Source organism: Symphalangus syndactylus, chromosome 9 (assembly GCF_028878055.3).
Source record: "Symphalangus syndactylus isolate Jambi chromosome 9, NHGRI_mSymSyn1-v2.1_pri, whole genome shotgun sequence".
NCBI lineage: Eukaryota > Metazoa > Chordata > Mammalia > Primates > Hylobatidae > Symphalangus > Symphalangus syndactylus.
Genome location: NC_072431.2, coordinates 132,609,620 through 132,624,903, shown reverse-complemented (window position 1 = coordinate 132,624,903; position 15,284 = coordinate 132,609,620). Strand labels below are relative to the sequence as shown.

Here is a 15,284-nt window from a genome sequence, read left to right as displayed (position 1 = left end):
TTCTGGAAATAGCTGACATTGTGCCTGTCAGCTAGGAATTCATGTTCCTGAGTCTTGTCACCCTCAGGGACAAAAACACAAAATTTTATCTGTTCTGATATGTATATGGGCACATTGAGAAATTAATAACAATTGATAACGTTTTAAACTTAATTAGAATGAAGGGAATTAGCACCTATTTAGTTACGAATAATCACAGCAATGTATTCGCATTTTCATTAGTAAAACTTAATAGCTTTCATCTCTCTCAAAATACGGTTTTAGTTCTGTGTGGAATAATGTGGTTTCAGAAAAAATATTTACGTAAATTTTTTATTCTGGCCTTATAAAACTGCAAATTGACCCCGATTTTTAAAAAATTCAAGACAAAGGCATTTTGGTGTAGGTGTTTGGTTTTTATCACAAAAGCAGACCCATCAGAATTCTTAGGTGAAACTTGTCAGTGCTGTTTTCTACTTGGCTCTGTCATTTCCACCACAGAGTACACCATGGAACCAGGGAGCCCCTTAGCAGACCTAGACTCCACTGTGGGGGCAACTGCATTAAGAAATACTTACGTGGGGCTAGGTGCATTGGCTCCCACCTGTAGTCCCAGCACTTTGGGAGGCCGAGGCGATATCAGCCTGGGCAACGTGACAAAAACCCGTCTCTACCAAAAATACTAAAATTAGCTGGTCATGGTGGTGTGCGCCTATGGTCCCAGCTACTTGGGAGGCTGAGGCTATAGGATCACTTGAGCCCAGGAGGTAAAGATTTCAGTGAGCCAAGATTGCGCCACTGCCCTACAGTACAGCCTGGGTGACAGAGCAAGACCTCCATCTCAAAAAAAACAAAACAAACAAACAAAAAGAAATATTTACATGGGACACTGGATACTTGACAACTTCAAGGGCCAACTTACTGAGGAAAATCAACTCTTCCATTCCAAGGACCAACTATTTGGTTATTTTTTTTTTCATAGATGAGGTGTATTTTCATGTAAAATGCTTGCTTGCTTTTGCACAGAATTAATATTTCTCAGTTCCCAGGAAATTTTAAGCTTTTCAGCAATTTGTACTTTTTTAAAAAAATAATTAAGGCATGCAGAATAGTCTGATAGCTTGTTAAGAAAATTAAGTAGTGACACTAATCTCATATTTTAATATTGGTATTAGAGGCAAGCATCGTAGATACAGTAGAAAAATATAAATGGAATGTGTCAACAGACACACAACAGCAAAGGGCATTTGACATTCCAACATCTTGTAACGCGTAAGAGGCAGGATATTCAATTTCTTCATGTAGAAAACAGTAATTAGATGCCATAGCCATAATGAAATCCTTAGATACTGACAAAATGTAATGAAAGTATATTTTTAAGACTATTAACTGCAAGCAATAGAAAAGGCAATTAAATGAAATAACTTCCAATATTTCTAATTAAAAGGCTACTCTCCAAGTCTTGATTGTATGTCCACTTTCAACAAATATGATACACAAAACTGTGGATTAGCTCAAAAGGCCTCCTGAAGCCTCTTGGCAGGAAGCCAGTGATTCCAGAGGATTGCCTTATCTTCTTTGTCATGTCCTTCCATGGAATATTGGAGCATTCTGGGCTCTGCACATTTCTCACATACAAGTCAATACCTCTTTTCTTTCCAGGGAAAACGGGCAGTTTCTTGACCATTGCCAGTCAGAAGTTGGCATCTTTTCATGATGAAGTGTCACATGTCCTTTCTTGTCTTCTCATCCTACACTGGTATAGTGGGTCAGTGAAATTATAATGTCTGAAGAAATGTAAGAAATTCCTGTTTCTTCTGGAATGATATTCTGAAATATCATTTTGGTTTCTCTGTTAGCCATTACTGGGTAGACCTGGCACTCAGACGCTTTTGCTTGGAGCAGGAGGCAGGGAGAAGTGAAACTTTCTTATTTGTAAGCATCAGATACCTTAATGAGTTATTTTCCATTTTGTTTGTCCCTCCTTGAGTGGGCCTTTTAGTTAAGTTTGTTCACCTTTCCCCATACATTTCTCAGGAATTAGAAGAAAATACAAAATTTGGAAATCCTTAAATTCAACAACTTTTAATTATACCTTAAAACTTACAAGGGATGTGAAGGACCTCTTCAAGGAGAACTACAAACCACTGCTCAATGAAATAAAAGAGGATACAAACAAATGGAAGAACATTCCATGCTCATGGGTTGGAAGAATCAATATCGTGAAAATGGCCGTACTGCCCAAGGTAATTTATAGATTCAATGCCATCCCCATCAAGCTACCAATGACTTTCTTCACAGAATTGGAAAAAACTACTTTCAAGTTCATATGGATCCAAAAAAGAGCCCGCATCACCAACTCAATCCTAAGCAAAAAGAACAAAGCTGGAGGCATCACGCTACCTGGCTTCAAACTATACTACAAGGCTACAGTAACCAAAACAGCATGGTACTGTTACCACAACAGAGACATAGATCAATGGAACAGAACAGAGCCCTCAGAAATGATGCTGCATATCTACAACTATCTGATCTTTGAGAAACCTGACAAAAACAAGAAATGGGGAAAGGATTCCCTATTTAATAAATGGTGCTGGGAAAACTGGCTAGCCATATGTAGAAAGCTGAAACTGGATCCCTTCCTTATACCTTATACAAAAATTAATTCAAGATGGATTAAAGACTTAAATGTTAGACCTAAAACCATTAAAATCCTACAAGAAAACCTAGGCAATACCATTCAGGACATAGGCGTGGGCAAGGACTTCATGTCTAAAACACCAAAAGCAATGGCAACAAAAGCCAAAATTGACAAATGGGATCTAATGAAACTAAAGAGCTTCTGCACAGCAAAAGAAACTACCATCAGAGTGAACAGGCAACCTACAGAATGGGAGAAAATTTTTGCAACCTACTCATCTGACAAAGGGCTAATATCCAGAATCTACAGTGAACTCAAACAAATTTACAAGAAAAAAAAAAACAACCCCATCAAAAAGTCGGCAAAGGACATGAACAGACACTTCTCAAAAGAAGACATTTATGCAGCCAAAAAACACATGAAGAAATGCTCATCATCACTGGCCATCAGAGAAATGCAAATCAAAACCACAGTGAGATACCATCTCACACCAGTTAGAATGGCCATCATTAACAAGTCAGGAAACAACAGGTGCTGGAGAGGATGTGGAGAAATAGGAACACTTTTACACTGTTGGTGGGGCTGTAAACTAGTTCAACCATTGTGGAAGTCAGTGTGGCGATTCCTCAGGGATCTCGAACTAGAAATACCATTTGACCCAGCCATCCCATTACTGGGTATATACCCAAAGGACTATAAATCATGCTGCTATAAAGACACATGCACACGTATGTTTATTGTGGCACTATTCACAATGGCAAAGAGTTGGAACCAACCCAAATGTCCAACAACGATAGACTGGATTAAGAAAATGTGGCACATATACACCATGGAATACTATGCAGCCATAAAAAATGATGAGTTCATGTCCTTTGTAGGGACATGGATGAAACTGGAAAACATCATTCTCGGTAAACTATCGCAAGGACAAAAAACCAAACACCGCATGTTCTCACTCATAGGTGGGAATTGAACAATGAGAACTCATGGACACAGGAAGGGGAACATCACGCTCCGGGGACTGGTGTGGGGTTGGGGGAGGGGGGAGGGACAGTATTAGGAGATATACCTAATGCTAAATGACGAGTTAATGGGTGCAGGAAATCAACATGGCACATGGATACATATGTAACAAACCTGCACATTGTGCACATGTACCCTAAAACCTAAAGTATAATAATTAAAAAAAAAGTCATGTTTATTACATATTTGGAGAACAGAGCAGTATCCTTACTGTATCTGAGAAAGTAACTTTAGTTGAGGTTATGTGGACCACCTAAGGTTATATGTATGGACCTTAGGTGATCAAGAACAGGAGGGCCGCAGGCAGGAAACTAGGAAGGATGTAGTCACCATTGGAGCACCCCAGTTCTTTCCCATCCTGCCTCCACGTGAACCCCATAACATACCTCTCTTTCATGCACAGCACTGGGTACATGGGTCTACTCAATTAACACTAGACAATCTGACAGATGGATTTAGTTTGCTGATTAATACTGGACTTTAAACAGTTTATGGATTTATCCCTTTTGAGTAACATTGGCAAGATAGGCAGACTCTGCACTCCTGCCGTGGATGTGATGGACATTAGAAAGCTTTTGGCTGACTTTACCTTTAGTTACTTCTCCTGAAGTCCAGAGAAACCTAGAAAGTTTGTGTTTTCTCTTTCTCTGTCATTCTCTCCTCATGTAAGCAGTGTGTCTTTATAGGCACAATTACCTCTTCCTCTCTAATTTTGTCTCCTGCTCAAAATGACCACCTAATCTTTGTTGGGGACAGTGTATCAATGTAGACAAGAGTTACAAGAGTATAATAATAACTAACATTTGTATGGTGTCTTTTATAGTTACACATAGTACATTATCTCATTTGATGTTCACAGTAAACTTGTGTGTGGTACGTACTATGATTATACCCATGTGACAGATTATGAAATTGAATTTCAGAGAAGTTCAACAGTCTTCAAAAGTTATAGAACATTCAGGTTGTCAGAATCAGAACACATGGCATTTCATTTGGATTGTGCTGTTTTAGTAGTCATTTTTCTAATTTGAGACTATGACTTGGATTTGTTTACATGGTATTATGATTTACCTGGACTTCTTTCTTGGTGGTACAGAAAATCTGTTAAACTGTTTAATTAGTCTGTTTTGCTTTGGGTTACCTTGTCCAATAACAAAATATTTGCATCTGTTTTAGTGTGTTTAACCCATTCACCAACTGTAATTGAGAGTCAGAAATCATTACAGGTGGGAGTTACCATTGAATGATACCCTGTGTCGCTTGCTTCTGTCATTTGAAAGTGTCCCATCAGACGTCATTTAAAGGAGATATTATCTTATTGTTGAGTAAATGCTTTCCTTCTCATTTTATTCTCTCCAAATTGTAATTCCTCCAACTTTGTTATTTTATTTTCAACATTGCTTTGAGTATTTTAGGTTCTTCACATTTTCGTATAAATTTTAGAATCATCTTGTTAATTTCTACACACACACACACACACACACACACACACACACACACACAGCTAATGATTGAGATTGGGGGAATATATTGCTCTTCCTAAATTATATTGTTGGCACCCAAGAAGCCTGAAGAACTCCTGAAATAAAAAAGCCCAAGACAGAGCTTCTAGGGCCTAGCATGTGGGGACTCACTGATTCTCTAGCAACAGTAATGAAATCGGATGTGACTGTAGGTGAAGCTCATGCCAGGTTTTAGTTTAGCAGTGGCCCACTACCAGCTCCACCAGTCTAACTAATGTGAACTCTCATCTCTGCTCTTTATGAATTAAATTGCTTACTATTTAGAATACGTAGCAAGCGGGTGGTGTGTTCCTGTTGAGAGATTTACACGTTAACACAGTGAGGCAAAGATTCTGCTTTATCTAAAGATGGTTCTCTCTTCCCAGTTCTCTTCACTTACCGAACAGGGCCACTACCTCTGAGGTGAGCTCATGATTCAGATGGAAAAAAATTAGTTTTTTCTCAGCATCTAATGCAGCCTATTGTTTATGCTTCTACAGACATTAAAGTGAATAAGACCTTAAATCTGCTGGGAAACTGCTTACCACCATTTCCCACTGTATTATATGTTTGTAATTAAAAACCCATGAGAAATAAAAGTACACGTGAACAGACAGACATGTGGAAAATTAAATACTTGTGACGTTTTGATGAGTCATATGTGTATTCGTGCTGTAAGAGCAAGTATTTCTTCATGAAGCCCCAGGGATTTAGGTTTTTCTGGGCAGAGATTTTTACCTAGCTCTTATAATTTACAAAGAAAGCTTTTACTATGACAAGGCAAGTTTAGATGAGTGGTTCCTGCTGCATACCTTTGGTAAAAGAAGAATAGTTTTATTTATTCCAATCCTTGTAGAAATTTTTATCAGATGGATACTTTGAAAAAATATAATAATAATATTTCACAGGTTATTAATTGATAGAAACTAAGGAGAAATAACAAAGTTGAGATGGTGAAAGGGTCATTGCATACAAATGGAAGTGTGCTGTTTGGCCTGTACATTGGCTAAGTTACTTAGTTTGGTTTCTTCACCTGTTCAACCTTGCTGGCGCTGTGGGTTTCTACATACATTATTGCATTTGGATTTATGCCCTTTATTAACATCATGTGTAGATAGAGAACCCAGTTGGGGATTTTCCCAAGATGACATCTCCGCCCATGACTCATCTTGCTAGATGTTGGGTGACCCTCCTTCCAGATGTAAACACAGGTTAGCCTTGCCAGGTCTGATAAGAGACTACTTATACGGCCAAAGCAAAGAATCTTCTCTCATTCTACCTCACAAAAGCCCTTCCCCCTGTGCTCTTGCCCTAGAGATTAACTGTTCTCTCTCTGGTCTCTGTCAAAAACTCAGTGGGGAGAAATGATATTTAAGAATGCAGTACATATGTCCACTTGGGTGTTTAAGTTAGATTACTGTGTCAGGTTAGGTCACCAAAAAATTACCTATTTTAGCTTCCATAACTTAACCCTTCATAAGGTGCCTTCACTGAGTTTCGTTTCATTACTGTGTCTTTTTAGTGACAGTATATACAAGCACCATTATATAAATAGCATTGTTGCCATTTTCCTAAGTCTACTGTTAGAAGATTGGCTACTGCATCGTTAAATATTCCAGGTGATAAAATCTTTTTAATAATTACGAAGAAAAATTTGTGTCTTAGAAAATGGGGAAAAATACTATTTTCTTTCATTAATTCTAGCACAAATTTAACAATTCTGTCAATCTTGAGCATAGGCAGAGATTGCATTAACAGTTTTTGTAACTGTCTACAATGGAAATCATATTACCATTTTAACAGAAATTTAAAAAATATTATTTATGCTCATCAGCAACTTTGTAATCAGGATATTAATAGTTGTTAGACCTGCCTTTGGATATTAGTATTTAATGCATTATTTTAAAAGCACATTTATTTTTCCTTCCCGGTCAGGGAACCAAAAAGGAAAAAGAAAAAAAAAGAAAGAAAAACAAGTTTATTTTTCTAATATAATTATTTGTTTGTAATCTTCTGTGTTTATTTTATGCATTTGAAAACATAGTTCTGAGTAGGGCTTCACAGAGTATCCAGAGAGGTCCCTGGCACATATTCCAACAGCCTTCCTGGGGTGGTGCATGTGCACTTCCTGGCAGCCTCTGGCCTGGTTCAGATGTTTGCCTGCATTTTCTTTTCTCGAGGGCCTCTTCCTTCCCTGATCTGAGCTCTCTTAATACCTTACATTATGATCAGCCATGTCTGTCTCTCTCTTACTAGTGTGTGAGCTATTTGAGAGAAGGGACTCTCTCATTATTTTATTTTTATTCTTAGCACCCAAGAATGTGCCTTATTTGTAGTGAGCCATTATTAATTTCTTATTTAAATGCCACTTTTTTAAACCCCATCCCATTCTAGTATTGCTCTTCCTCATGGCATTGATTGACAGCTTGTTCTTGGCATTTTGGCTCAGAGTTCACTGCTGTAGAATGCTCATCAGGCAAGGAATGATGAATTTTTTTTTCATTGGATTTTCTAAATGCTAACTTTAAATTTTTTCAAGTCAGCCTTTTGGATGTTGTTGTGCCTTTGATGAAGCAGTCCAGGTATTAGGAACATACTTTCCTCCTTCTTTAGGTTGTAATCATTGGTAGTTAGCTGTCTTTCATTTGAAATTTGGCTATTTATTTCAACATTGGTAGTCTTAGGAAAGCTAGAGAGTTTCTTATAAGGGCCTGTATAATTTCAAAGTTCACACTTGATTGAAGGCAGCGTGGTATTATCAGTGGAGAGAAAACTCTTCTACATTTAAACAACTGGATCTTATTATTAGTGCTGTCCGTTAGAGGTGGCTTAGTATGATGGGAAGGACAAGTATAGTAACGAATTCCAAAAAGACCTGATTAGTTTTTTTCTTAATACAGCCCCAAACCTGAGAATGAAATTATTTATTTGACTGAAACAACATGTCTTTGGAATTAGTGGTGATTATTAAAAACAAAGTAAAAGTGCAATTTTTTTCCTAGATCATGTTTGCCTTAAATATGAGATTTAGGTAAGTCAGATGAAATTTTATGACCAAATTTTTATCATTTCACTTTACAAAGTGTTCATTCTCTCAAGTCTTTCTTACATCATATTTACTGAACTGAAGAATAAATGTTGGCGATGATATTTTCTTCCTAACTCACTTGGTCAGCTGTTTTTTGTTTTTGTTTTTAGCATATCAGTTGAATAGTTCTGACCATACATGGGCTGGCTGATATTTAAGGAATTTTTAAAAATTGGAAGGACTCTTAGTTTTTTACATGTAGTATTTCAGGAATTATTAAATATATAATCCATGAAAAATACAGAGAAACACATAAAGAAGTACTAAATAAATCCCATTACCCAGAGTTATACATTACTAACATTTTAGTATACATTTTCTCAGTGTTCCTTTTTTCTAGGCATCCATATCTATGTGAGTGACACATCATCACAAGATTTAGCGGTTTAAACCAGTGATAACTATTTAGCTCATGATTGTGTAGGTCATCAATTTAGGCTAGGCTTGGCTGAGGGGTTCTTCTGGTCTAAGCTATGCTGCCTCATGCATCTGTGGTCAGCTGCAGAATAGCTTGTCTGATCTTGGCTGGGTTCTCTCACAGGTTTATGGCCTGTGGTCAGTGTGATCTCTCATCTCCAACAGGGTAACTTGGGCTGGTTCACACAGCAGAGTCTGAGGTTCTTAGAGAGAAAGCAGAAGTGTTCAAGCCCTCTTGAACAAAAGACTATGAATCTGTGTACCATTACTTCTGCTATATTCTTTTGGCCAGTGGAAGCTAAGCCACAGTCTAGCCCAGACTCAAAGGGTGGGAAATGAACTTCAGTCCTTGATGGGGGGAACTACAAAGTCATATGCACAGGATGTGGAAACGGGGAGGAGTGAAGATTTTTGAGCAGTTTGGAAATTTACCACATTGTACATGTGTGTATACATATGTGTACATAGATGAAAAGTGAGAGCTTATACATTCTGCATTTTTATCACCAGACATGCTCCAAATCCAAGTTACTAATCCAACCCTGTGGGTATATTGAGGAAAGTAAATAAATCTTACGTGGGAAGTGCCTCAACAAGTATCTAGAACAATACCTTCCATTCAATCAATAGAAGACTTAAAAAAATAAAAATTAAAAAAAAAAAAAAGGAAATGTAATTTCTTTAGGCCACTGCTTGAATTCTATTGGTGTTACTTCCTGGTTGGCTTTATTTCCTCGCTCATGTTTTTCTATGTTTACTTCCTGGTTGGTTTTATTTCTTCACTCATTTTTTGCCATGCTTATTTTCTGGTTGGTTTTATTTCCTTTTCTTTCCATGTTTATTCTTTTGGTTGATGGTCTGGAGCACCTATGTTGTATTAGTCTGTTTTCGCATTGCTATAAAGAACTACCTGAGACTGGGTAATTTATAAAGAGAAGAGGTTTAATTGACTTATGGTTCTGCAGGCTGTACAGGAAGCACGGATGGGGAGGCCTCAGAAGACCTACAATCATGGTGGAAGGCAAAGGGGAAGCAGCTCATCTTATATGGTCTGAGCAGGAGGAAGAGATAGCAGTGGGAGATGCCACACACAAACACACACTCTCTCTCTCTCTCTCTCTCTTACACAGCCAGATCCCATGAGAACTCTATCACAAGACAGCACTAGGGAGATGGTGCTAAACCATTAGAAACCACCCCCGTGATCCAGTCACCTCCCACCAGGCCGCACCTCCAATATTGGGGATTCCAATTCAACATGAGCTTTGGGTGGGGACACAGAGCCAAACCATATCACATGTCATGGGAGAGCACCGCTCTAGACTACTTCTAAACTGTTCGGAGATCTTGGAAAAGTCACTTGACTTTGTCAAGAGTGTCAGTAGATGTTACATGATCTATTTATTCAAAATAAAAACTACCTCACAAAATTATTGGGAGAATTTAATTACCTCATGTAGATGGACATATTCTGCAAATTCTAGATGTGTTATTGTTCCTAGGAATTATTTATGCTTTTATGGAATGTCTATAATGTTTTTTTACTTAACATTTTGGTCGTATCCCCAGCATCTTTAACTGGCCCTACCATTTTTTAAAATGACATGTATATTTTTTTAAGCCACTGTTGGTTCATTTCTGCTTAGTTCATATTAAAGAAAATTCAAGTTTTACAGCCTTAGCTTACACACTAATCTTCAGAACACCATGGCCATTTCTTTAATCTGATGGATGCCCTCGCATGACGCCTGTCTTCTCTGATCAGAAATGACATTCTTAACATCAATGGATTCTTAAGACTTTTCTGACAGGAAATATTTTTGAGGATATATAATCAGTTATGGGGTATGCTTGTCAATACATTTTTCTTGCAAAAATAAATCAGAAATCCTATCAAAATAGCATTATGAAAGAATCCATTTCCCTTAGTACTTCTCATGAAATGGTCATGCCTGAAGTTTCTGAGAATTTTTATTTAGATGAAGGTTGTGTATTTAATTTATATACTGGCCATTTTTCTAACCAGCCAATCTGCATAAATTTCATATCCTAAGCAGGAAGAAAATGGTTGTGATCCGGAGCCAGCCTCTTCCTTATAAAGCCTGCATCACCTTCCTTTTCCCTTGGCTAGCCTCTTCTACTTTCCAGACCCTGTGAATCTCACCATAAACCTTCTTTATTCCCTTCCGCTACCCACATACATGCACACCTAGCCAAAGAAAGAGAAACTAAACAAACAGAACCTGTAGGGATGAATAGGGATATCACTCTACAGTGCCCCTTTGCTTCTCTTTGCCCTTTTCTGGACAGGAGCAGATAGAATTCATTCCTCTTCCATTTTGAAAATTTGTCTGTGCCTATTCACTCACTCACTCATTTATCCGTCCATTCATTCATTCACTGTTCATCTGTCAGGAACAGTGTTACAGACACCATGCTGGGTTCTGTGGATAAAAAGACAAGCTCTGGCACTGATTCGTAGAGTTTACCCTGTCATTAAAGGGATGGTAGCTGAAAGAGTCATGTGGCCAGGGTCTTAAGAGAGTTGTTAACAAAGGCTTTGGGAGCCCTGGGGATGGAGAGGAGACCACATTATGCCTTCCTTCCTGGGCACAATAGCCATGTGCCTGAATTTGACAAGAGTAGAGTCAGAGGTTACTGGAGCGAGTGAGGTGAGGGGTGGGTGCCTGGATTATTTTCCCGGCAGTGATTTGGGGCTGGACTGATCCTTGTCAGTGTGAAGTCAGGGTGCTGCCCATTCATCCATGCCAATGACTCAGATACCATAGGAAAGTGGTTGATTCACCTGAGCTGAAGGTCTCAGTATGTTCTTCATTTCCTAGATGAAGCCAGTTAGGATTTGCTGAGAGTCTGCTACCAGTGAGGCTAGGCATCCTTTGTGCTTCATCCTGTTTTATAGCATACCTTTGATTTAGGTATACAGATGACCAAACGGAAGCTAACAAGGGTTATGTAACACCCCCAAGATCACACAGCTAGTAAGAGTAATCAGCTTATAATGCAAATCCCAACACATTGTCCCCTTTGAGGGCAAACAATTTTTATTAAACTTCCAATTTTAACAAAATATACACTAAATAACTAATATCATAATAAAATACAATGCTTGTAATTCTGACAATGACTGTTTTTCAGTTTGACAGAGAGGGCAACATCTACAAGAAAGTTCTGCCAAGATGAAGCTGTGTGTGTCCCTAATCCACATCACTCAGGGCCACTGTCTGTGGCCACACAGGTTGTGAATGTGGCCTCCTAGAGTTAGTTGTAGCCTGTAAGAAGTAGCTGTCACAGGCCCAATCTTGGAGTCGCGTCACTCTGCATGGTGTGTCTCCACTCATATTAATTACTACATCCAACTCATTCTCTTACTTTAAAAGGTTGGATATATTTAAAGGGGATGAATGGGGGTAAAGTTGTAAACTGCGTAATTATTTCAGTGTATGTTATATACTGTCGCTTAGCTGTTAAAGATTTCTACTTCAAGTATAGTGCATATAAATCAGGCTTCTTACTGTTGTGCTTTGTCAAATGTTTACATACCTACCAACACCTAAAGGTACAGAAAATTTTCCCAAGCAACCCAGTAATCACTGGGGAATGATTTCAGGAAGGAAAGAAGGAAAGTATCCTTTCGTTCTGTCAGGTATGTGGGACACTAGATGACAGAGATGGTTACAGACCCTTATGAAGATGTTTTTTGGAAGGGGGCTTTCCCCTTTGTCCAAATCATGAGCATTCTTGTCCCCAGTTCCTTTCTTCAGACCCTCATCTCCCACTATACTGTCACACTAAGCTCCACCAGCCGCTTGTTTATGGCCATACAGACCTGGATCACCTGTCTTCTATATCTAAACCCCTCAGTGGCTTCCTAGGTTCACAGAATAACATTTAGACTCCCTAGGATGGCATAAGAACTGTTCTCCCCCACCCCCAGTGCCCTGACCCCTGGTCCCTGGGCCATTTCTCTAGTTTCTCCCACTTTCCACACCGTAGCAAGACCTCTTGCACTTCCCACAACAGAATGGCTGTTTCCTGCTTCTGGGCCTTTGGTCATGCCTGTCACTCTGTCTGTCCTTGATTGGGTTCTTCCCCTAATTCTGACTGCTGCATGCCAAGGAATGAGGAGTCCTGCTGTAGATGGCATGCTAGAATGTGTTCCATCAGTCTTCTCTCACGCCACTTGTGAGATGGCTTCATGGCACATACCTGTGTAGGCCTGTTCCAGGAAACAGTAATATAGCCTTAGTGGTTTTGTATATTTGACTTTCCAACACCAGATGTGGTGCCCCCTGGCTAGCTACAAATGACTGTTGAGGAAAGTGGTGAATGAATGACTCCCTGGGAATGTCTTTGTTTGGTTTCTAGAAGAAAAAGATTAAGCATACTACAAGGTGTTTTAGCTTTTTTGAAATTCGCGGGGGAAACAAAAGCAAAGCCTCTGATTGACTTGTGATTATTCTGGATGATGATAAACTGTATTTCTCAGGAGTGTTCTAAATATCCATGCAAGAAAAGACTGGGGTTTAATGAGTCCCAGCTTTCTGTAGGTACAGATGACATGTCAGGCTAATTTTGGTCCTTTGGGGATTGTGAAGGCCTGGACCTTCCCATGAGCTTGGTTCAGGGCCTTCCCAGCAGGTCAGAGCTCATGACATCAAACAAATCAAAGTTGATGCATGAGCCTTTGAGGCTGGTATAAAGAAGATCCAGTCTTGAGAGCAGACTTTGACATTAGATGTTGACTGCAGTCTCTTCCTAGTAGGTACAGGCTTTGTAGGAGTTCCTGAAAGGGGAACGGGGACTATAGCCTTATCTTGAGAATCAAAACAAACAACCCAAAAGACAACAAACTAACATTTCTAAAGCACTTAATATGTGCCAATCACTCTGCCAAGTATTTCTGAGAGAAGTCATTTATTCTTAAGTCTTGTTTCCCTAGCATGATGTATCTACCCTGAGGCCTACACATGGTTTTTTAGGATGCCAGGAATATGTGTGGAAGGAGAAGATGGGGAGGGAGAAAATGAAGTAAAGATGGAGTCTACAACTCATGCCCATATTCTTAGCTAGGGGCTGCAACCCAGCTGTTATCAGTATGAGCTGGTAATTGAACTTGAGTCTTAATTCTTAATTTAAAAATAAAATGAACTGTCATATGCGTTAGTTTTTCTAGTCTAAAACTATTAATCCAGCTCTCCTACAGGTCTTAAAAATTACTTGGGTGTATTTAGGGATTGAGCAAATGAGTAAATGGGTTTATATTGTAGAAGCCAAGGTTTTCACTGAAAAAGGATGAAGATACAAATATAGAATAGAGGGAGGCAAGAAAGAACCTGCAGGGATGAATAGGGATATCACTCTGAACTAGTGATTTCCAATATATGTGTGTTTGTGGCAAATTGATATATGCATGTGTGTATTTATGCACATATATGTGCACATGTTAAATGCATGTATTTCATTGTTCCATCTACTGGAAAGATTGAGAATCAAAGATACTCCTGTAATAAGAGCATACCTAAGCACCTGTATCTGAGTTTCTAATGTCACTGTCCCTCTAAACTGAACCATACTCCTGGAATGGCTAATTTCAGGACTGGTGCAAGATGATCCTGAAACATCTTATCAGACAAGATAGTAAGGAACTGCTGTTAAAAAAAAAAAGAAAAGGAAAAGAAAGAAAGACAGATCACAAGAACCAGTATGAAGGGGCTCTTATTAGTCAAATCTGGGACAGTTTGAACACCAAAATAATAAAATAAAGTATGAACTATAAACAACTGGGGAGGAGGAATTCATCAGCCCATAATGACAATGGATGAATAGAAGGAAAGATGGACGGATGGACGGATGGATGGATGGATGGGTGTGGGGAAATATGGAAGACTCCTGCTTACCAAATATCAACTAAGTAATAAATGTGGGTGCGGTGGTAGAACAGGAAAAATCAGCATACACCACCATTGCAGTAAAGATTGTGCACCAAACTCAATGGATGCTAATTCCAAACAGAGATTTAAGAGGAACAGGATATTTACATATTGATGAAAGTGTCTTTCACAGATTGCTTTAGTATAATAGAAAAATAGTAATTAAGCAGAGAAATTGAACTATACTTTGATCAGGATCAAAACTAACATCACCATTGAGGGGTAAGCAAACATTGTGTGCCTTCAGAATATCCTGAGAACAAGACAACATCACCTATTTGGGATTCTGGCCAAAAATGTATAACCTGAATCTAATCATGAGGAAACTTAAGACACATGCTTTATTAAAAAGCAGAAGGAGGAAGAATTCTATCCTTCCAAAGTAGCATTACCATAAACGAAGACAGAGGAAATGGTCCTGATTAAAGAAGCCTAAAGAGATGTGGCAACTAAATGCAATACTTGACTCTAGACTGGATTCTGTACTTGGGAGTTTGAGGGTAGGGAAGGCGGATACCATAATGGCCATTATTGGATCATTGGACCAACTGGAGTATAGATGGAGATTGAAGTATCCTATCAGTGTTCAGTTTCCTGAAGTTGATATATTTGCATATACACATACACATGTGTATATATATACATACATATTCTTTTCTCGCTCTCTTTGTATATGCATACAC

The 15,284-nt window shown here is 38.7% G+C and overlaps 1 protein-coding gene across 9 annotated transcripts in view; it reads left to right on the top strand.

Annotated features, from left to right (window-relative positions):
* Nucleotides 1–15,284, top strand: part of KDM4C (lysine demethylase 4C) — a 421,337-nt gene that overhangs the window by 358,948 nt on the left and 47,105 nt on the right. The window lies entirely within an intron of this gene.